Raw genomic sequence first — 25,224 nt, 5'->3', positions numbered from 1 at the left:
CATACATACATACACCCACACACACCCACACTCAGGGATGACTCAGAAATTCAGGTAATCTTTTCTCTAGTTTCTAACCACATTTTAATTGATATAATGTTAGTATGCAGTATATGCCAATCTTAGTGATGTAGGAAAGATGTTAGGGTCGAAGCCAATGGCCAAGAAAGAATTCTTGAGACTTCTTTGGTGCAAAAAGGTGGTTTTATTAAAACACAGGGACGGGACCCGAGGGTAGAAATTGCTGCACTGGGGTCATGAGGCGTAGCTGATTATTTACATTCAAGTTGGGAGGGGGTTAAGAATAGTGTAAGTCTCTAAGGAATTTTGGAAGCAAGGTCTCCAGGACCTTGAGGTGGCTAGCTATCATTTATTACTGTCCAATAAAACCTTAGTCATGAGACCCTTCAGATGTATAATGGTGAGTCCTATGCTTGGGGATGATGGCCAGGTATTGAATACTGTGTACACAAAGCTACCTTTTTATTTAAGCAAAGGGGGCATGAGAATAGAGATATGTACCTGCTTTTATTTCCTCAAAATGAAAGGATAAACCAAAAGGAATAAAAATGACCACCAACAGGTGGAGGGAGATAAATGAATAGACAGGAACAGTGAATTTCTGTAAGAAATTTCTGTAAGAAAATTTCTTTTCTTACAAAAAGAAATTCACTTTTTGTAATTTGACTGAAACTATGGAAGTTTTTTTTTTTTTTTCGGTAACATATAATGTTAGTATTATTTGCTTCAGGGGTACGGGTCTGTGATTCAGTCTTACACAATTCACAGCACTCGCCATAGCACACACCCTCCCCAATGTCCATCACCCATTGCCCCCCAAACCTCCCACCCACTCTCCCCTCCAGCAACCCTCAGTTTGTTTCCTGAGATTAAGAGTCTCTTATGGTTTGTCTTCCTCTCTTGTTTTGTCATATTTTCTTGGGGGACAGAGATAAAGGAAGTTTCCAAAGGAATTTTTATATATTAAAATAGGACCTCTGCCTTCGGCTCAGGTCATGATCTCAGGGTCCTGGGATCGAGTCCCGCGTCGGGCTCTCTGCTCAGCAGGGAGCCTGCTTCCTCCCCTCTCTCTCTCTGCCTGCCTCTCTGCCTACTTGTGATCTCTCTCTGTCAAATAAATAAATAAAAATCTTTAAAATTAAAAAAAAAAAAATAGACTTAGAGGGTCATGGGTGTTGGGCTAAGACTGCCTTTTGCCCTTAGCAAAATATTAACAAGGCAGCTGAGTTCCTAGAGGAATGTCACTCTGCCTGTTTCAAGGATTTGTAAATGGGCTGTAAGTAATAATGAAATTTAAAGTTTCTTTTGCCTTTGTTTCCCACATTATCAGGACTGTTTTCATATCTGAACAACTCATGAAATCAAAGAAGTTGATAGCAATATCTGCTCTTAAGGTTTGCTCTAATAGGATGGGGTGGGGATGGGGGTAGTTTACTGTAAACCGCCCACAAACACATCCATAGCCAATCAAGCCTATCATTTTTTTTTTTTTATTTTACTTATTTGAGAGAGAGAGAGCGTGAGAGGGGGCAGGAGCAGAGGCAGAGGGAGAAGCAGACTCCTTTCTGAACAGGAAGCCTGACGCGGGGCTCCATCCCAGGACCCTGGGACCATGACCTGAGTTAGGCACTTAAGTGACTGAGCCATCCAGGTGTCCCTCAAGCCTATCTTTAAACCACTAAGAATTGTGGGATTCAGAAGAGGCTTGCACCGGGGGAGTGTGGTGCCGCTGCCGAGGGGCTGGTTCGCGGAGCTAGTGCGTGCTTGTCGGACTAGTTCAAATGGTGCTGTACACCAGCTGACAGTCATACGCTGAATAAAGAAACTCATTTTTCAGTGTCCCTGCTATCTCATAAATCCTCAAAGTTACTCTCACTGGCATATATTTAATTATTCACTCCATTCTTAGCAGTTTGCCATTCTCATAAAACACAGGCATGAGCAGTTCTTTTGGGGGGGGGAGGCTGTTGTTTGTTTCCCCTTAATTCTGAGGGCTTGTCTATTTACAAAGTTTCTAAGATCTAATAGTTTATTTTTTCCTTCCCTCTAGGGCTTTTATAAGTGATGTCGGTTCTGCTTTTGTCTCACATATCCCTGAGCTGTTCTTTCGCGGGTTCCTTCTCTTTACTGTATTCTTTCTTGCTTGGCTCAGAGACACTCTCAGTCTGATCTTTCTACCTGTTCTTCATCTACCCAACCTACAATTTATCCTTTGCAGTGTAGTGTTGTTGTTTTTCTATATTCCAACTATTACATTTTCATACCTAATACTTCCACTTGGATTTTTCTAATGATTTCTTGGTTTTGCTTGATTTAGCAGTATTTTCCCTTATTACATTTATCCTGGATATTTTAAATTCCTGAGTTCTCTGTTTGAATCATTCTGTTTCTGATGTTTGTTTTACAGTGATTACACACCTTTGTATAGGCAAGAGCAGTGTCCTGTTCTCCCCGCTGCCCCCTGCCAAGCCTTCTCATTATCTACTACACCCCAGTCCCCAACATACAGCTCTCCCCTGCACACTGTGCCCCCACACACAATGCACCCCCCTCCTTCCCACACCATGCTGCACTTACACACACACACACACACACACACACACACACACTTCTCCTTCATACTGAAAGGCTTACAACAATCTTAGTCACCCCAGGCTACCTCATTTTTTGCTTTTGTTTTTGTTTTTTTCCTAGAATCCATATGTTTATCTATCTGCCTATCTCTCTCTCCTGTGATTTTCCCAGGGTTGTTTTAAACTGATAAGAACAGATACTACACTTGATCTTAGCCAAAAGGGCGAGAAGCGATCCCCAGGGTTGTTTTAGAAGAAGCCAGCAGTCTATGCTAGTTCACCATCTTGATAGGAGCCAAAACTAATTTAAAAAGTTCTTACTTGTCTTACTGATTCACTGATTTGCCATTGCAGTGGTTCTCTAATTTGCCATTGCAACTCATATAAATAATAGGTGGTTGGCTGCTATTTTGATTCAATTTATTTTAGAAATACTAGCTCATTTACCAATTTAAATTGAGAAAAATTTAAATTTGAGCAGTAAGATTTGTAATGCTTAACAATTTAAAGATCTCAAATATTTTGGAAAGAAAACTAAGTAATGGAAATATAGAAATCAGTCAATAATAATCTTAAATTTTATATTAGATAAGATTGTTTTAATCCATATGCATAATTGTTTGAAATTGGAAAACGTTCCTACACCTAAAGCCTTGATTATTTGAGATGATACTGATTCATATACCTAATAAGATTCTCCAGTTGTGCTGCTGTCTTATGCACAGTGAAGAAATCATCACTTGTACAAAATCCTGGGAGACGGGAAAGGCAGAGATCATTTCCATTGTACAGACTTGGAAATAGGCCTCCTCAAGATAAATGTACCTAAAGTTCACATGTAATAAGAGACAGAATAGACCCAAATCCAAGTGTGTGTTACTCTGGATCCTGATGCCTGTCTGATAACCCATTCCTGAAACTCTACTCTTTCTAGCCACCGCACCACCAGATGAAGCTTGGTATCCTCTCCATTGTTTCTTTGTCCTCCTCCAAAGGGCTTAATGCTGCCTTCTTTCTCTGGCCCATGTAACACTGAGCAAGACTTTTTTCCAAGGAAGGGACTCTATGGACAATTCTGCTGGTTTACCTATTAACCCATCTCAGGAGACTGGTCAGCTCAACTAGGCTTTAGAGGGATTCCTGGACAGTGGTGAAAAAGGGGATTTTCTTCCTGTTGCCCCTGCTTAAGTAAATCCTCCTCATCAGTGAGATGCCTAACGTTACAATAGGCACGTTGAGTAGACTACCAGCAGGTAATGGGACTCAAACACAGGGAGAAGTTTTACAGACAAGTGGACTCAAAGGACTAGTCAGAATGTGAATCTTAGTAGAAATATTGAGCATGGAGCCAAAGAAAGTATGGTCAAGGTTGAGAAGACATCACTGGGGTAGAACACATGGCAGAAGCTGAATCACAAGGGAAAAAAAAAATAGAGAATGTAGGTGCCAGGATCAGAGGAAAACGAAGTGGAATATGAATTGCTAAGCTGTGAACTCCAAGGTCTATTTGTCTCCGCGAGCAGGAGATCCCGAAGGGACTAAGTCTAAAGCTGGGGTAGGGATTAAAGGTCATCTACAACGAGAATTTCAAAAATATGACACACAAAAGCCAGATCAGAAGTTGTGCTTTGATGATTTTATGTGACTCCTCTATGTTAAAACAATGTCACCACCATAAGAAAGAGAAGAATCAAGAATCTAGAATTTGCAATCAATATTTCTGAATTATTTTCAGGAATGTGATGGGATTTAACATCAGTTGCTTGATTTTACTGTATTTCACCTGCCACATTGAAAAATAGATAATTCAAAGCCCATTCACCACAGAATTGAAATTTCTTTCTTATGACAGTTTTGTTAATAAATAGTATATAATTTGAAATTATGATATTAAAAAGTCAAATAACATTAAGCTTTTCTAAGCATACAACTTCAATAGTAGTATGATTTAACTTATCTTCCAAATAGACATGAATATTCAAATGAGGTGACTATAATCTCAGAAGGCTTCATTAGAACCATATGAACAGGGGCGCCTGTGTGTCTCAGTTGTTAAGTGCCTGCCTTTGGCTCAGGTCATGGTCCCAGGGTCCTGGGATTGAGCCCTGCTTTGGGTTCCCTGCTGGGCAGGAAGCCGGCTTCTCCCTCCGCCACTCCCCGTATTGTGTTCCCTCTCTCCCTCTCTCCCTGTGTGTGTCTCTGCCAAATAAATAAATAAAATCTTAAAAAGAAAAAAAAGAGAGAGAGAGAGAACCACATGAACATAGACTTTTCCTGGAGAGCAGAGATGGTCATAAATGGTTCATGTTCTATTTTAAAGTGACATTGACTCATATTAATAGTGCCATCTGGACTAATGACTTTTCAGAAAGGTTAATAAATAACAATCCATGAACCCACATGTCCCTTCCACTGAAAAGTATGAGAAGTATTCAGTCCCTTCCACTGAAAAGTATGAGAAGATATTCATATTTACTACAATTATTACAATTGCAATTATAATAAGCAATGAGAAAATCATAAATTTTTTAATGAAATCTGTTGACCCAAATGTCACATTGCTTCATCCATTCAACAAATGTATATTGGGCAATTTGAAAGACTCCTAGAATATTTATAGGATATATATAAATGGCATAGCTCCTTCACTCAGTTATCCCACAAGAGAGACGCAGGCCTAAAGTTATGGTATAAAAATTTCTATAATGTGACAATAATTTCTGTGATTTAAATACATATGAAATGTTCAGAAATACTTTCTAAGAAGTGGTATTTAAGCAAGTGCAAGTAGAAAATTATGAGGACTAAATAAGCACTCAGAAATTGGTGTTGGAGAGAATGGAACCAATATCAGAGGTATTTAGGAGGTGATTAATATGCGATTGGAAAACAGAGGAAGAATTCTAGGATAATTTTTGGAGTTTACAAAATAACTGACCAGTCCTCTTTAGAAGTGCAAACTTCACGAGGAGCAATGAAAGAAAGGAATTGCCACAGACGGGGGAAAGGCAAGGAGACAGGACAGGTATCATGGTATGCTGCCTTGGATACCTGAACAGAAAAAGGACAATAGTGAAAAAGCTCATGAAATCTGAGTGAACTTTGTAGTTTAGTCAATAATGTCAAACCAGTCCCAAATAGTGAGTTTGCTAAGTGTTTTGTTTGACAAATATGTTAATACTCGAAGAAGCACATGTGGGATTTGCCTGTACTCTACTCTAACTCTTCTAGTAAATCTGAAATTAATTCAAAATAAAAGAATAAAAATAGAAAGTTCCTATCAAAGATACCACCAAGAGAGGAAAGGTACAATCCTTGGAGTGGGAGAATGAATTTGCCACACATATAAATAATCAAAAATAACTTGTATCTAGAATATGAATAGTTTCCTTTTTTAAAAGATGTATTTATTTGTGAGAGAGCATGGGGTGGTGGGGAGGGAAGAGGCAGAAGGAGAGATGGAGAAGCAGACTCTCTACTGAGCAGGGATCCCCATGTGGAGCTCTATCTCATAACCCTGAGATCATGACGTGAGCCAAATTCAGGAGTCAGATGCTTAACCAATTGAGCCACCCAGGCGTTCCTGAATAGAGTTTCTATAATCACAAAGAAAAAGGACAGCCCTGTTAAGCTAACTGGAATTTAAATTAAAACTTGGAGGGGAAAAAAAAAAAAAAAAGGATAGCCCAACACAAAAGTTAGGAAGAGACTTGAGGCATTTTACTAAAGAGGATAGCCTAATGGCCGTTCAATATAGGAAAAGGTGCTCAACCTCAGTAGTCAGCAGGGAAATACAAATTTCACCTTAAGTGAAAATCTACAAATGAAAGAAGTCATAACAACTACATATTGACAAGCATGTGGCGGAAGAGAAATTGTCATATACTGTTGGTAGAAATGTAAATTAATAGAGCCAGGTCAGAAAGCTACTAGGCATTATCTACCAAATTTGAATATACAGATATCCGTGACCCAGAAATTCCACTCATATGCACACATAACAGAAACGTGTGCACCTGTCTATCAAAAGACAGAATATTCAGAGAAACATCATTCCTAAAAGCAGAAACTGAAAGCCACCCAGATACAGCAGCCTCCTACAATAGAATGGAAAGGGTTGGGGGGGGGGAATAGTATATACATATAAATGGTATGAAAATAAATTTCAAACGAATAATGTTTCATGAAAAAACTTAGTATGAAAGAACATAAAATATATGATTCCATTTATACAGATGTCCCCCAAAAAGGCAAAACAAAACTATAATGTTTAAATGTTTTGGTGGTAAAATTATCTAGGAAAGTCAAGAAGTGATTAAAAAACTTGTATTGGGGGGATAAGGAAGGGAGGAGGGTGGCAGGAGGGGGTGGGTATGGTGTTTGCAATGTTCTGTTGCCCTATGTGATGTTTTCATGGTGTGCCCTAAAGCACTGAGCTGTATAGTTTTATTCGATGTTGTTTTCTGTATGTGAGTCTTAACATTCCACAATGAAACCGTTTTCTAAAAGAGGAAATGGGGGGAAAGCAGAAAATATACTCTTTAGAAGATGACTCAACAGCTCACTAAAAAGTGGGGCATCTTAGACCAACCCATGCTTATTCCTTTGCCTTAAGTCTCATACTCCTCTTTCAGTGAAAAATTCATTCCTTAATTTTAGACTAAATCAGACATTTTTAATAAAACATAAGATTTTCTTTTAGTGGTGCCTTCTCTTTATCAGAGTATCTTTAGCAGGCTCAAGGTGCACATGAAAAGTTGTTTCTTGCTTAATGACAGCAGCTGATGAAATGGGTGTAACTTACACACACACACCTACCTTTAAATACGTATTTATTTTTTAAACCCTCCTTCAAAGACAGTATATTTGACTTGAAGGGAAGTAGTCAGTCATTAAGATACTTTTTCATCACATACTGCATTAAGTGTTTTCCATTTAGAAGACAGATCTAAAACACCAGTCTTATCATTCTTCAGTTTGCAAATTAAGTATAAAATCCTGCCAGTGTTGCATTCATTAGAATAAAACAGTCTTGGAAATTAAGCACTAATTTCCCCCTCAAATGGCCATTTCTGGGTTTTTTTCTTTCTAATTACCCCTGTAATGAAGTGGCCAGTATTATGGTAGGAAGTGATTTCAAAGGCAGCAATTTCTTCTTATGAATCATATACTTTATTTCTCCCCTAATGTGAGTCAACCCCACTTATAGAAAATTCACGTGCAAACTCCCATCTCCGCTGAGACTAAAATCGTTTTTGGAATAGCAAATCATACTTGCAGCTCCGAGAGTAGGCTTTCAAGCATTTCACTAAAGCAAAGAGGAAGGAGAAAGCCATTATATTTTCACTACGAGATCATTTCTGATCACTCTAATCTGTTGCTCTCAGAAGCAGATTTTCAATATCTTAAAACACTGCCAGGTTAATAACACATCTGGCAAGGATAACGTATCAAAATAGATGTGAGAAAAGGCACTTAGAAAACTATAAAGCACTATAAAAGGGTTAATTTCTGTTAAGCTGTTAGTCTGAGCACGTCCTCTACTATTGATCATGCCATCCCTCTGCTTCTAACACAGTTTCCCCTTTTTGCTTTCCTTAAAAGTGAGGCTTCCCCAAAATATCTTGCTCTCACAGTTAAAAAAGAATTTTTCTTTCAACTTTGATGGTATTCCATGCAGACTTCAGATCATTCTATGTCCCCTTAGAGTTATTTTCCATCAAATGATTAAAATGTGGTAGGGCTGCCTGGGTGGCTCAGTCGGTTAAGCATCTGCCTTCTGCTCAGGTCATGATCCCAGAGTCTTGGAACTAAACCCCACATCGGGCTCCCTGCTCTGCTTCTCAGTCTCCTTCTGCCTGCTGCTCCCCCTGCTTTTGTGCACTCTCTCTGTCAAATAAAATAAAATCTTTAAAAGAAAATTTGATCAAGCAGGATCACCTAGCTGACTCCACTGTTTAAGTATCTGACTCTTGCTTTCAGCTCAGGTCATGATCTCAGGGTCCTACTGGGATCAAGTCCCAGCATCAGGCCCCATGATCAGTGAGGATTCTGCTTGAAACTCTCTCTCTCCCCCGGACACACACACACACTCTCTCTAAAAAAAAAAAAAAAAAAAAAAAAGTGGTCAAGCAAATGTGGTCAAGCATGGCTTCTAGACTATGAATTGCTTGTGGTAACCTCATATTCATGCACCAAACTTTCAGGTGTCCTATTAAACTGGTTTTGAGATCATTTACTCCAAAACAAAGAGTGGTAAGTAGGCACTCCATTCTTTGGTATCAGTGCTACCAAGTTGAAATGGGAGTGGTAGCATTCAGAGACAGGTTTTGTCTATTTGAAATGGAGCAGTGCTGACGTTTGCAATGAACTGTCACGCCTGAGATTTTTCTGATGAAAAAATAAAGAAAATAATAATAGTGACCATGGCAATCCCTAGATTGTATATTAGGTTATCATTGCCATACGTGAGAAATTGATAAACTCTTACCAAGCTGAAGGTACCACAGCCAGTTGTAGTTTGGTAACAGATGGGAGAAATCAGCATCCATCATGAATATTTCTGGATCTATCTGGACCCTCATTTCTCCCCAGGGGTCTTTCTTTTCCTATAGCTTTCGTTGATCAACAGTGTATTCACTGAAAGTTCATGGGAATAAAAAAGCAATCTGGTTGGTCCTTGAAAAACCTCTACCGCTAACTAAAAAAATTAAACCTGTGAATACTTACTATTTTTACAAAATAATTTAAATTTTATGAAGACATTCTTTTTTCATTTTATGAAAACAGATCTCCTTGGGGTGCCTGAGTGGTTCAGTGGGTTAAGCCTCTGCCTTCGGCTCAGGTCATGATCTCAGGGTCCTGGGATCGAGCCCCACATGGGGCTCTCTGCTCAGCGGGGAGCCTGCTTCTTCCTCTCTCTCTCTGCCTGCCTCTCTGCCTACTTGTGATCTCTGTCTGTCAAACAAATAAATAAATAAATCTTTAAAAAAAAACCCACACAGATCTGCTTAAAAAGGTGACTCAATCTTTGGCTCAAAATATGGTATTGGAGGACAATTATGGTGGCACTAAAAAGATCAGGTTGAGATCTGGTTGAGAAAAAGGAGAAGGAAGGGAAAGATGAATAAAGCACAAATGAAGCTATTTGGTGTGAAACTCCACACTGAATACATGCCATTGCAAATTTGTCAAAGCCCATAGGACTAGGTGTCACAAAGAGTGAGCCTTAATGTAAACTATGAACTATAGTTAATAGTGGTGTGTCAGTTAGATACTGATACATTAATTGTAACAAATGTAACACTATGGAAACTTGTTAATAATAGGGAAACCATGTGTAGGTTAGTGGGGGTGAGGGTGAGGGCATGGGAGGAGGAGTCGGGTGCATATATGGGACACTGAATACTACCTGCTCAATTACTCTGTGAACCTAAAACTATACTAAAAAATAAAAAACCTATTAATTATTTTTTGAACAAAATAAAATAGGGAGTGAAGAAGCTAACCATTGAAGACAATGACTGCCCTAATCTCTTACTGGAGATCTGGGAGTAAATCCACAGCCCTCAAATTTTTTGCTTCGAGATAGTGTGAGTTACTCTTAAAATTAAAAGACTTGGGAATAGGAATAAAAAATAACACTTTTTTGAAGTTTTACAATGCCTATATTCACCTGAACTGTATCAGAAAAATAAAAATAAAGAGAAAGCCATTACCTATCATTAAGGTTTTTTTTTTCATTAAGGTATTTTAGTAAAGATTAGACATTCTAATTAAAAGAGATTTGCTTGCTTATGAAAAATTGAGGGGGGGAGAATGTGGAAATAGAAAAAATTTTAAATCTTAAAATATGTATATACAACATTTGTGGAACAAATCCGTAATGACAAGGACAGTAAAGGCAAAGACTCATCAACCCAGTACTGAGAGGTTTGGCAGAGAAGCAGCGTGCACAAATAATTGAAGATCACTAACAGCGAAGGGAGCTCCAAGAGCTGCAGGTAGTTCACTGCAGCTAAAACTGATTTCAATTCGGGTTAAACTGTAGAAGGAGATGGGGAAAGTTTGGGGTTGGGTTTTGCCCTTTGGGAGTGGGAAGTCATTGTGTGGCTTGCAGCTGGAAGCAACAAGATTCAACAGTGTGCTTTAGGAATGACTGGGGACAGAATTGGAGGGGGACAGGAGTCATGAGGAGATGTACCAGAATAACACAGATTAGACTTGATGAGGTCTATGGTAAAGGGATATGGAAGAGGGGAAGACTGAGAGGTATAAAGGAGGCAGCGCAGTTAGACTGAGAGGTGGCTTGGATGGGAGAAGGTGGGGAAAGCACTTGAGATGACTCCCTATGACATGGAGAACATAGCAGGAACAGGGGAGGTGCACAGCACAGTGTTGGGAAGGCACTGAATTGCTCATGGGGCATGGTGAGATTTCGTTTGCCTTGGGTCATCTGGGTGGCACTGTCCAACAAGAAAGAAATGGGATTTATGGCTCTGCAAGTCAGAACAGTCTGTGCCAAAGATGAAGTCATCAGTTTACAGATGGTACTGGGAACAGAACACATGACACTGCCTACGAGATGTCATACACAGTGAGAAGGAAAGAGACCCAAGGAGAGAACTCCGAGAAACACCCACATCTAATAGATAAGCAGAGGGAGATGACTACACCAAGACATTTGCAAAGACCTGAAAGGGAAGAGAGGAACCAGGAGGCTGGTGCCATGGAAGGCAAGAGAAAAGAAATGTTATTCTCTGGTATAGAATGATACCAAGTAGTTCCCTTCAAGATGCTCCCTCATTGCCTAGAATATTTTTAAAAGTCATAAAAGAAAATTGTGTGCCATACATATTCTAACTCTAAAATGTTCAAAATGCATCTCAGTGAAATAAATCTAATCATAATGGAGTGCCAAGTATGAATTCATTAAAAAATCATATCCAACTTAATAGCCATAGAGACCAAGAAAAGAAGTACTGCTAGCCTCTCTTGGCATGAGCCAAGCCACACCATCGTGGCTTCTACATTTGTGAATTCCTAAGAGAAAAAGCAAAGCACAATCAATGTGCACTAGCCTTGGAGTCAGGGTTTAACTATGATTCCTGCCACTGGTCAGCTTGGGCAAATCCTTTAACCTATCTGAAGTCCAATAAGGGAGACAGCAAATTCTGGAAATTTAGCGTTTTGAGTATTATTTTCTTACAATCAGTTCATTTTCCTCCACTCTTTAGTACTCACTGCGTACTTTCAAATACTAAAAAATCTGGTGGAGTTCTGGAGAGTAGCTAATATTTTCTTTCAGCAAAATTCCTGCTTAAAGGCATGTCAGTGTCCCTGAGATCACAGCAGCTCCCTCTCTCCCCATAAAGATTCTGGCATAAATGCTGTACAGGGGCTGAGAACTACTGAGCACTACTGAACCATACTCCATTTTCAGGGCAATAATTGGGGTGCAACTTAACATTTTAATTCAATCTGAAATTTTTTAAAATGAAACTTGTACAAAAACAACTGTAGGTCTGTCAGCATTTTTTTTTTTCATCCAGAAGCTTACATGATACATAGTGGATTAAGGTGTTCATCTCCCCTTCTATCCCAGTGTTTAACACACATCTCACCACAGCTAGACGGGGACCGCCTCATTATATTCTAAGCCTGCGCCATAAGTAATGGTAGAGTCAAAAGCCCCTCACAGCAACAAATAGGTTACTACACAACCCCATGTCCTCTCTCTGAATTACCACAGCAGGATACGACCGGCAGCCCATTTATTACCACAGCCATTTTGAGGAAAAAGAAAGATAATTTGGCTCCTAAAAATGATGGAAACAAAATGCCTATCCCTTGATACACTAAGCTGGAATTCTGCTTGTCTTTATTTTGTTTTTCTTTTTGAACAGATTTACTGAAGAGACATCATTTACTTACAGTAAAATTTGCCCTCTCTTATACACAGTTTTGTGGATTTTGGCAAATACCCACAGTACTGTGATATGGAGTCTAGAAGAGCCAAAGAACACTCCTACTCCCCAGAACTCCCCCATGCCCTTGTAGCCAGCCTCTCTTCTCCTGCCCACCCCAGTTCTTGGCAGCCAATGACATGTTTTCTGTCTCTATAGTTTCGTCATTTCCAGAATGGCATTTAAAACAGAAACAAAGTATATGGACAACCTTTTGAGTCTGGCTTCTTTCCCTTACACGAATGCATCTGAAATTCATCCCTAGTGGGGCCAGTGTAAACTGTCCCCTTGCATTCCAGTAATACTCCATTGTATGATTTTGCCGCAGTTCGTCATTTCAGTTTTGATGGTCATTTGGGTTATTTCCAACTCTGGCGATGTGACTAAAGCCACTGCAAACATTTATTGTATGGGCCTTTATAAACAGAAGTTTCCTTTCCCTTGAGTACATAAATACCTAAGAGTAGGATCTTTATGCTATCTGCTAAGTGTATTTTTAACTCTAAGAAACTTCCAAACTATTTTCCAAGTGGTGTTCCTATCAACAGTGTGTGACAGTTACAGCCCCTCTGCATCCTAACCGATACTATTACGATGTTTTCTATTTCAGCCGTCCTAATAGGTGCTTAAATGTATCTCATTGTGATTTCAAGCTGCATTTCCCTAATGATTATGATGTTGAGTATCCTTTCATGCCTTTGTCATTTATGTATCTATTTTGGTAAAGTGTCTATTCAAATCTGTTACCTATACTTTATTGACTGTCTTTTTTATTACTGAGTTTCAGGACTTCTTTTATATCCTTTTATATCCTAGATACACATTTTTTTTAATCAGATACATGTTTTGCAAATATTTTCTCTCAGCGTACAGCTTGTCTTCATTTTCTTGACAAGATTCTTCAAAGAGCAGAAGCTTTTAGTTCGATGATGTTCTTTCCCCATTTTTTTTGTAGATTTTGCTTTTGACCACTTCCAATAAATCTTTGCCTTATCTGAGATCAAAAAAATTTTCTTCAATGTTTTCTTCTAGTTTTACAGTTTCAGGTTTTACATGTAAGTCTAGTTATTCTTTTTAAGTTAGTACTTACTTAAAATATGAGGTATGGTGTTTATTGTTTTGCGTGTGGATATTAAATTATTCCAGCACCATTTATTGAAAAGACATTCCCTTTTCCACTAACCTGTCTTTGCACTTTTGCACAAAATCTGTTTGTATGAGTCTAATTCTGCACTTGATGCTGTTCCATCAATTTCCATGTCAGTTTTCCCCCCAATATTACACTGTCTTGATTATTGTAACTTTAATGTAAGTCTTAAAATCAAGCAATACTAGTCCTACAACTTTGTTCTGCTTTTTCAAAACTGTCCTGTTTCTTTGTCCTTCCATTTTAGAATAAGCTTATCAATTTCCTTTTAAAATTGTGGCTGGGGTTGCTGGGGTGGCTGAGCCAGTTAAGCCATTGACTCTCAGTTTTGGCTCAGTCGTGAGATGGAGTCTGGCCTTGAGCTCCGCACTCAGCAGGGACTATGCCTGCAGAGTCTCTCCCTCTGCCCCTCCCCCACTTGTGCTCATGCGATCTCTCTCTCTTTCTCTCTCAAATAAGTAAATAAATCTTTTTAAAAATCTGCTGCCAGGATTTTGATTGGGATTGAGTTGAAACTATAGATCAACTTGGGAGAAATGACATTCTAGCAGTATAAAATTTTCTAATCCATGAATATTACATATATATATATATATTTAGGTCACCTTTGATTTCTTTTATTGGTATTTTGCATGTCGCCAGCATGTCTATCTTGTACATGTTGCTAGATTTATACCTAAATATTTTGTACTTTAAGTGCTATCATAAATTGTGCTTTTTAAATTTTATTTTCCAGTTGCTCCTTGCTGATATATAGAAACACATTGATTTTTCTGTATTTGTTAGAATTTTATTTTTAATTACAATATTTCCTCTGGTCATTGTATGTATTCTAGGACAGTGGACTCAAAGCTGGATAAACATAAAATTACCTAAGAAACTATAAAAATACAGATTCCAGGAACCTCATCTTCTCAGAGGTTGTTATTCTATAGTTCTGAGAGAGCCCTAGGAATTTATGTTGAAGTTTTCCTGGCATTTCTGATCTCGGTGAGGTTTGGGAGTTAGCCTTAAGTGTTTCTGGATATAAATTAATCAACAAGCAAATATGACAAGTAACAGTTCATTTCCCATATTGACAGTACCAACCTACATTGAGTGGGCATTTTTAGCTGGATTTCTGGTGATGGATTTGCTGTGATAACTCCTTTCAGAAACCTGACTGTTCCTTTTTAACCAAGGGCACATATTTGTTGGAAATTGTGCCAGATTACTAACTGGCACATTAAATTTCAGTCATAAAATGATTCATTCAACTCATTAAGTTCCAGTCTACAGCCATGCTTGGCCAGATTAGCACAATATTGCTCACTACTTGAGCAAATTATATATGATTTCTTTGGGGGAGAAAGTAAATAAGGGGACGTTGGCTGAAAAAAAATACAAATTTTTTAAATTCTAGAGTGGTTTGCTGAAATCAAGTATGGTGATGAAAGAATTATTGAGTGCAAGTGCTACAAAGTTGTATTTAATTAGCTTTGTTCAGACTCTGGGAGTCCAGATGCTGGACCATCTAAGAGCAAGGATTTCAAACTGGCCTCCGTCTTAAGGGACTGGAAGAAAGACAAAGAAAGCCACCAGGATCCTGGCATTTCCTCTGTCCCTTCTCTTCACCGACCATTTCTTGCTTTTCTCTTGCTTTCTTCCGGAAGGTTGGCTTTCTCTCTTTGCTTTTTTTTTTTTTTTTTTCCCCACACACAGGGAGGGGAGAGAGGCAGAGAGAGAATCTTAAGCAAGATCCATGCCCAGCCTGACCGAGGAGTCAATCCCACGACCCTGAGATCATGATCCAAGACAAAATCAACAGTCAGTTGTTCAACCGACTGAGCTAACCAGATGCTCCTCTAGGTCCTCTTAGTCAAGAATATCCCTAAAGAAGATCCTAACTTCTATATCTACATGACCCAGAAGTAACATCAATATCTAACTAATTAAAAAACTTTCAGGCCAGGTTATGGGATTGACCTAAATTATGTGACCACCTCTTCATACTGACTGATGGGGGCTATGATAAATGATCCTCTGAGAAAAAGATCAAGTAAGGTATGTCATTTTATTAACATTGGCCACATATGGGTGTCTTTGAGGAATCACAAAAAGTACGAATGATGACATTATAGTGATATGAAGTGTTTCTACCGTGTCATTTTGTGGTGATGACATGATATGTCCCATGTAAGTGTAGATATTTTGAATTGTCTAATAAACTAAGAACAGCATCTGCTAAATAAAACTAATATTTTATTAAATAAAACTAATGTTTTATTTAATAAAACTAAATAAAACTCTAATGTTTGTAAAAAAAAAAAAAGAAGAAATTCTATTCTCAACACTTAAAGCTTAAATTTAATCTATCCTTTTAAACATGAGCATTACAGAAACAGAATTGGGGTAATTAAAACTAAATTACATCTACATAAATGAGCTAACTATGTAACAGGGCCATGGAAATAAGGCCATTCACATGGATTTTATACTTTTTTTTTTCTTCTTCCTCCCTAATTCTCAGATTACAGTGGTTTCCAGATTATACCTTAGAATTTAATCAAATTGGCCACAAAGCTTGGCATTTCAGAGCTGCTTACACCTGAAAGGGAAAGGAAGATTTCTCTATGTGACTTATCAAGTATTCTGGAAACATTAGAACCAAATTATATACATTCTCCAGAAGGAAGTCTTGGGGGAATCCAAGCCAGACTATTAGAAGTAGAATAGAGTTTTGTCACGACATACGCTTTGCTTTAGAGAAGAGGAAATTGAGGCTACAGAACAGAGGCTACCTTCTGTGAAGCCAGCCATGTTTGTCCACTTAAAAGTTCTGGGTAAGAGAAAAATAACAGTGGTAAGCTTTTAAAAACCAAGCCTGTTATTCTCCCTAAAGAAATGATCCTGAACAAGGTTCCTTATGCCCATACCCTATTGTTGACTCCCACATCTATCTAGCTATATCCATCTCCTTTATTAAGCCTCTCTTCCCACCATCTGAGTGTCCAAGCCTAGACTTTGTATCCACTGCTTTTAGTAGAATGCTACTTTAATCTTCAAAGAATTATGTCAATGTTGCTGATATTGTTTTTGTTTCATTTTGGGTTTTTTTTTTTTTTTTTTAAAGTAAGCTCTACATCTGGAGTGGAGCCCAATATGAGGCTTGAACTCACAACCCTGAGATCAAGACCTGAGCTGAAATCAAGAGTCAGACACTTAACCAACTGAGCTACCTAGGTGCCCCAGTGTTGCTGATATTCTTATAAATGCATCTAGAGTTTACTTACGCATGACACCTGACATAAAGACTTATTTAATCAAAAATATTTATATATAAATACATAAGAGAATAGAAGAAACTAATGTTGTCAGAGTTTTTAATAATTTCATTTGTGGTTTAGTTCTCAGAGCTCATACTGATGAGTGTTATGAACTGAACTGTGCCCCTGACAAGCACTTATGTTGAAGGCTTAACCCCAGGGTGACTCTTTGGAAATAGGACCTATAAGAAAGTAATTAAAGTTAAATAAGGTCATAAGGGTGGGGCCCTTAGGAACTTCAGAGTTATCTCTCTTTCCACACACGAGGAGAGAAAAGGCTATGTGAGGACAAGCAGGAAGGTGGTCATCTGCAAGTCAAGAAGAGAGGACTCACCTGGAAACAAACATGGCAGCCTCCAGAACTGTGAGAAAATAAATGCCTATTGATTAAGCCCCCAGCCTGTTGTGTTTTTTTATGACAGCTTGAGGAGACTGATGCAATGAGCAGGCGGTGGGCTGTGTTGAGAATTGCAAAGTGTTTTCTGAACTCCTATGCAAGAAAAGATAACATAACAAAAAATAACATAAGCATATATCCAGAACTTACTATTACGTAGATTTTTAAAAGCTTATTTTCATTTTCCAATGTCAGCACTTTTAAATGTTGTAAGAAGGTAATCTATCTGTTTGTGCTTCTTTCTACTGTGAAATTTTTTTCCAGATTTTTTTTTTACATAAGCTAGAACAATTTGAGCATGTTTTGCAATTTTAAAATGTTGTATTTATTTTAGATTGTACTAAGACTTTTCCATTGGATCACTTCTTGTATTATTTTTTCAATAGTTTCTTTGGGGATTTCATCCAATATCATGACCCATAATCTACTTTTCATAAAATAGAATTACATGTTTTGTAAAAATTCTAATCTTCCATCATATAAAAATTCTAGGCAGTTTAGATTAATTTTCATTTTATCTCGATCCCTTAAGTTTCCCCCAAAATAAGCTTTGTCGTCTGTTGTATGAGCCTGTTAGATTAAAGAGATACTACCTGTCTCATCTTTCATTCCATCCAGACCCCACTCCCAAGCTGTAGGAGGGTCCATAGAGACAATACTTATATACTGACTCCTGGAAGATAAAAATCTCTAAGTGACAGTACATTCCATTTGCAGCAATAAATCCTGAAGGCATACAGAAAGTTGCCATTAGTTGTATCATTCATCCCTGGGGCATTTGTGTGGGAAAACTTTAAGGGCATTTTGCAAGCTGGTAAACTGAATAACAAGACTGTGTGAATTTATTTGCAGAGCCATGCTAAAGGATTACACTGAAATACTCCACTCTTAGTTCCTCTTGTACATTTCCATTTTCCATTACTGTATCATTAAAAGCCATCCCAAATGTTCCTGACTGATGGAGATCAAGGAAAGAAGATGATGTCCACTGACTTCACAGTTCTAATTCAGTGCTAGTAGATCGACTTCTGAAGATATTTGAGTCCATACGTTATGATTAAAATACTAAAAAAAAGATTCCAGTTTTGATGCTCAGATTCATTTTAGCACCTGTTTGTTATTTTATGCAAGGAATTTAAATGCATCAGAAATTGGGACATAATATTACTTGAGAAAGATCAGCATTAGTTGAACTCATTAAGGACATAACATTAATTCTCCACTTGTCATTGTTAAATAATGTTAGCAAAATCAGAGAGCATGATTGTGATTGCCCCTGTTCACACAGTCTGGTTTGATTATTTTGACTACATATTATCATGTGCATGAAGTTCATGTCAAGTTGAGTCTCCAGGAATGCTAGAATGAGAATATTGTTCCAGTGACCCCATTATGTCCCAGCTCAAATCCAGACTTCTGTGAAAGACAAACAAAATCCTCCATTACCTTTCCTGTTCACACTCTGTCTTGTGTATGTATGTGTGTGGGGTGGGGGTGGGGGGTCTCTCTTTTTTTATTTTTTTCTTAAATCTCCACAGAAACCTGTGCTCCAACCAGGCCTTCCTCCTTCTTGCTAACTTTTACGAATATGGTATTTGTCCCCACCACTTCCAGAGTCCTGTCAGAATTCGTTGGTGTGATTTACCAGGTTCTCCTCAGCCTGGCCCCTGCCTGTGTCTCCAGCCTCATCCTTCACCGTGCCTCGCACATACACCTCGCTCCCTCCAAACTGTAACACAATAAACTCTCTCTTCTCCCTCTCACTTGACCTCACCAAACCGATTCTCTCTGCCCAGGATCTTCTTTTTCTGCCTAATTGCTTCCTGACTTAAGATTCCTCTTAGGCATGAACAACTCTGGGAAAAGTTTCTTTATACTCATGTTTTTCCGCCAGTCACGTCATGTTGCCCTCCTCTGAGGTCAGGGAGCATGCCATGCTCTGTTCTTGCAAGACACTCATCACTCTGTACTCAACGATCTCCCAGGATCTGTTCTACTTTTCATTCCAGAGCACAAACCATGTCTTTTATCTTTGTAGCCCTCCCACCTAGAAAAATGAGTGAAAGAGTGTTTGTTTATTGAATGAAGACCCAATATCATACCTTTGCTCGTATTCTTCCCTTTGCCTGGAAACCCCTCCTTCCTTCGGTCCATCCATCCCAATTTTCTCTTCTACCCAAATCCCACTTAAGCCGTATTCCCCTATGAAGACCTTCTCCTCTGTCTTTATTCTTAGAGCGTCTGTTTTGTGCTTGTAGTTGTTTTGTGAAAGGCTTACAGAACCAAAGCAGACTAGAAGAGGTTTTTAGTAACGGTTGGGTCTGTATTACTTCTGCACAGCCTGATGCTAGGCACAGAGAAGTTTCCTGGTATTCATTGACTAATTTGCCTGAATGGGGAATGAAACACTCTGGAAGGAGGGTAGAGGGCCAACCCCTTCAAAAGAATAATGATCTGTACAATGCCATGGCACTCTTTTAAAATAAAATAATTCTTTTTATTTAATATAAGTGCTATTATCATCAGTATTATTTGTATTATTATTATTATTATTATTATTACTACTACTACTTGCCAAATAAAACACATCTATCCTGAAGCCAAAAAAAGTAATAAGAGTAGTGACATGCTTTGAGGGTTTTTATTAGTCAGAACACTGGTCTATTACATGCTCAAGTCTTTAATATGCATGAAACAATATTCTCTGATGCAACAGATGATTAAAGAAATATATTAGAGCATTCATTCTGAATGGAAATACATGGACAAGGTAATTCCCAAGGCTCAGAGCAAATACAGAGAGGAATTTAAGCTGAAGTAGGTCATTTCTCTCCAGAGAAATTCTATGGAGATTGCTTTCAATTTTGGTTTTAAATTTAAGAAGTTGTGGCAGAGAGTTGAAAAATGTGGATTCTGGCTTATTTGCATGCAAGCTCTATTTTTTTGTTTGTTTGTTTTTGTTTTGGGGGGAAGGATGAGATGGGGAGGGGGGTGAGAGCCCTTTTTTTTTCTGCTATGAAGACCCCTCATTAAGAATTTCATCACAGGACCTGTTTGTTGTCAAATCACCAAAAAAACTTCCATTTGCTATTCTGGCTACTAACTAGTTAGGGGCCTTGGCTAAGCCTCTTGACCTTTCTGAACCTCAGCTTTTTTACCTTCCAAATAAAAATGGTGACATCCCTGCTTATCCCATATTGTTGCAGAGTTGAGTAGGCCTGGGAGGTATAATAAAATAAAATGTTAGAATTTTTCATTTGAAGGCAAGCCGTTAAGATCCACATGTTCCCACAGTTTGGGTTGCTCCCAAACTGAATTTTCAGACACTTCTATTAAGTCATGAGGCTAGCGCTAATGTATGCTTAATGAGGACTTAAAGCAAAACCTGCTTTGCTTACCTAGAAACAGAAGAATTACCCCTGGGTCACCTAGCACACTGGCCTGGGATTTTTCTTTCAACCCATCAATCAACAAGGTATATATTGATTAACTGTTATTCACAGACAAGTAAAATGGACAGTGTATAAAGTTTTCCCATTCTCCAGAACCGTAATATGTACTTGAAGATGTAAGACTTGTTGTATGTGTGTCAGGTTAATTAAAACCCCACCCAAAGTAATTGTGTAGATTGCGGTCGTGGGGAATGTTGGAATCAGGGTGCTGGAAGATACTGCATTTGAGGCTTCTTGAAACCAAGGCAGAGTATTAGTCTGCTAGGGCTGCTCTAACAAACACCATAGACTAAGAGGCTTAAATAACAGACATTTAATTCCTCCCTATTCTGGAGGCTGGGAGTCCAAGATCAAAATGTCAACAGGTGAGGCTGGTTTCTTCTGACGCCTCTCTCCCTCTCCCATAGGTGGCCACGTTCTCCCTGTGACCTGACATGGTCTTCCCTCTGTCTGTGTCTGTGTCCTGACATCCTCTTTTTATAAGGACACCCGCTGTCTTCTAGCCCCAGCCCATCCCAATTACTTTATTTTAACTAATCACCTCTTTACAGACCCTATCTCCAAATAGTCCTATCCGAAGATATGAGGGTGAGGACTTTAACACATGAATTTTGGTGGCACACAATCCAGCCATGGCAGGGATAGTTTAGATGCTCAGAGGGAAGGCATTCCAGGCAGAGGGAGAGGTGAGAGGCAGAAAGGGGCATGGGTGAGCAGAGACATCATGTAACTTAACCAGAATCATACAACTTAAATTAACAGCATGCTTCACAGTCACCAAAATACACTGCTTTATTTAATTTCCACAGCCGTCCTGAGACAGAGATTATTCTTTACAAATGAGAAAACAGATTTTTAGTGGCTGCCCTCTCACCTCCCTCCTCAAACGTAGTGTGCTTGGGAGGGGAACTTACTCAAGAACAGATTCAGCTTCAGTAAGAATCAGTGTTCCTAACAAGTTCTTACGTGGTGTTGGGTTGCTGGTCCATTACCGCACTCTGAGTGGTGAAGGTACGGGGATGGGAAAGCAGAGTTGTGGAAGGTTATGTTTTAGAAGAATATAGTGAAATTCGTTCATCAGCTCTAATAGGTTTTTGGTAGAATTTTTTGGGTTTTCTATATGCAATATCCTGTCATGCACAAACAGTGGAAGTTTTACTTCTTCTTTGCTGATTTGGATGCTTTTATTTCTTTTCATTGACTGATTGCTGAAGATAGGACTTCCAGTAGTATGTAAAACAGTGGAGAGAGTGTACACTCCTGTCATGTTCCTGACCTGGGGGAAAGCTCTCAGTTTTTCCCCATTGAGGATGATGCTAGCTGTGAGTTTTTCATAGACGGCCTTTATTATGTTGAGGTATGTGCCCTCTAAAACTATTCTGTTGAGATTTTTTTAAAAAAATCAAGAATGGATGTTGTACTTTGTCAAATGCTTTTTCTGCATCTATTGAAACGATCATATGATTCTTATCCCCTTTTTTATTAATGTATGTATCACATTTATTGATTTGCCAATATTGAACCAGCCTTGCAACTCAAGAATAAATCCCACTTGATTGTGAATGATTCTTTCTTTGATGTATTGCTGGATTCAGTTTGCTAGTATTTTATTGAGAATTTTTACATCTGTATTCATTAAAAATAAATCCCTATACTCTTTTTTAGTGGAGTCTGTAATCGGTTTTGGAATCAGGGTAATGCTAGCCTCATGGAATGAAGTTGGAAATTTTCGTCATTTTTCTATTTTTTGGAATAGCTGAAGATGAATAGGTATTAACTCTTCTTTACATGTTTGGTAGAATTCACCTGTGAAGGCATCTAGTCCTGGATTTTGTTTGTTAGGAATTTTTTGGTTACTGATTTAATTTCCTTTCTGGTTATCAGTCTATTCAAGTTTTCTATTTCTTTCTGTTTCAGTTTTGGTAGTTTATATGTTTCTAGGAGTTTATCCATTTCTTATAGGCTGTCCAAATTTATGGCATATGATTTTTCATAATATTCTCTTATAATTGTTTGTATTTCTGTGGTGTTGGTGGTTATTTCTCCTATCTCATTTGTGATTTTACTTGTTTGGTTCTTTCTCTTTTCTTTTTGATAAGTCTGGCTAGAGGTTTATTAATAATATTCATTTTTTCAATGAACCAGCTCCTGGTTTCATTGATCTGTTCTATTGTGTTTTTCTGTAGTTTATATATCATTTTATTTCTGCTCTAATCTTTATTATTTCCTTCCTTCCTTGGCAGGATACAAAATAAACATACAGAAATCTTGGATTTCTACATCAATACTGAAGCAATAGAAAGAGAGATTAAGGAATCAATCTCATTTATGTACCAAAAGGAGTAAGATATCTAGGAATAAACCTAACCAAAGAGGCAAAAGATTTATACTCTGAAAACTATAAAACACTGATAAAAGAAATTAAGAATGACACAAAAAAATGGAAAGACTTTCCATGCTTGGATAATTGTTAAAATGTCTATACAACCCAAAGCGTTCTTCACATTTAATGCAGTCCCTATCACAATACCACCAGCATTTTTCACTGAGCTAGAACACAACCCTAAAATGTATATAGAACCACAAAAGACCCCAAATAGCCAAATCAACCTTGAAAAAGGAAAGCAAAGCTGGAGGCACCACAATTCCAGGTTTCAAGTTATATTACAAAGCTGTAGTAATCAAAACAGTATGGTACTTGCACAAAAATAGACACATAGATCAATGAAAAAGAATGGAGAATCCCAAAATTAACCACAACTATGTAGTCAATTAATCTTTGACAAATCAGGAAAGAATATTCAATGGGAAAAAGTCTCTTCAACAAATTGTGTTGGCAAAATTGGAAAGAAACATCCAAAAAAATGAAACTGTACCACTTTACTACACCATACACAAAAATAAATTCAAAATGGATTAAAGACCTAAGTATGAGATAAGAAACCATTAAATCCTAGAAAATAACGCAGGCATCAACTTTTCTGACATCAGCTGTAGCAACTTCTCTCTAGATACATGTCCTGAGGCAAGGGAAATAAAAGCAAAAATAGACTATTGGGGCTTCATCGAAATGAAAAGGTCTTGCAAAGTGAAGGAAACAGTCAACAAAAGGCAACCTATGGAGTAGGAGAAGATATTTGCAAATGACATATCTGATAAAGGGTTAGTGTCCAAAATATATAAAGAAGTTATAAAAGTCAATACCCAAAATGTGAATAACCCAATTAAAAAATAGGCTGAAGAAACAAACATTTTTCCAAAGATGACATACATGGCCAACAGATACATGAAAAGATGCTGATCAACAGGGAAATGCAAATCAAAGCTACGATAAGATTTTACCTTACACCTGTCAAAATGGCTAAAATCAATAACACAAGAAACAACAGGTGTTGGCTAAGATGTGGAGAAAAAGGAACTCTTTTGCACTGTTGGTGGGAATGCAAACTGGTGAAGCCAATCTGAAAAACAGCATGTAGGTTCCTCAAATAGTTAAAAATAGAACCACCCTATGATCTAGCAATTGCATTACTAGATATTTACCTAAAGAATATAAAACTTTTTTTTAAAGATTTTATTTATTTACCAGACAGAGTTCACAAGTAGGCAGAGAGGCAGGCAGAGGGAGGAGGAAGCAGTCTCCCTGCTGAGCAGAGAGCCCAATCTAGGACTTGATCCCAGGACTCCGAATCATGACCTGAGCCAAAGGCAGAGGCTTAACCCCCTGAGCTACCCAGGTGCCCAAGAATACAAAACTATTAATTCAAAGGGATACGTGCACCCTGATGTATATAACAGCATTATCTACAATAGTCAAATTATAGATAAGTGCAAGTGTCCATCAACTGATGAATGGATAAAGAGGAGGTGGTGTATATATACCATGGACTATTACTCAGCCACAAAAAAGGATGAAATCTGGCCATTTGCAATGACATGGGTGGGGCTAAAGAGTATAACGCTAAGCAAGAGAAGTCAGTCAGAGAAAGACAAATACCATATGATTTCACTGATATGTGGAATTTAAGAAATGAAACAAACGAGCAAAAGGAATAAAATAGAGAGAGGAGCAAACCTAGAGACTCTTCACTCTAGAGAATAAACTGATGGTTAGCAGAGGGAGGGTGGGTAAGGGGATGGTGACATAGGTGACGGGGATGAAGGAGGGCTCTTGTCCTGATGAGCACCAGGTGATGTACAGAAGTGTCGAACCACTCTATTGTACACCTGACACTGATATTACACAGTATGTTGGGTAACTAAAAAGCTGGGTGGCTCAGTGGGTTAAGCCTCTACCTTCGGCTCAGGTCATGATCGCGGGGTCCTGGGATTGAGCCCTGCTTTGGGCTCTCTGCTCGTCAGGG

The 25,224-nt window shown here is 38.3% G+C and overlaps 1 pseudogene; it reads right to left on the bottom strand.

Moving 5' to 3' along the window:
• Positions 1 to 2,698: 2,698 nt before the first annotated feature.
• LOC116589643 lies at positions 2,699 to 2,830 on the bottom strand (annotated as a pseudogene).
• Positions 2,831 to 25,224: the final 22,394 nt, after the last annotated feature.

The sequence above is a fragment of the Mustela erminea genome, chromosome 4 (assembly GCF_009829155.1).
Source record: "Mustela erminea isolate mMusErm1 chromosome 4, mMusErm1.Pri, whole genome shotgun sequence".
NCBI lineage: Eukaryota > Metazoa > Chordata > Mammalia > Carnivora > Mustelidae > Mustela > Mustela erminea.
Note: the sequence above shows the minus strand (reverse complement) of the source record. Positions and strands in the feature narration are given on the sequence as shown.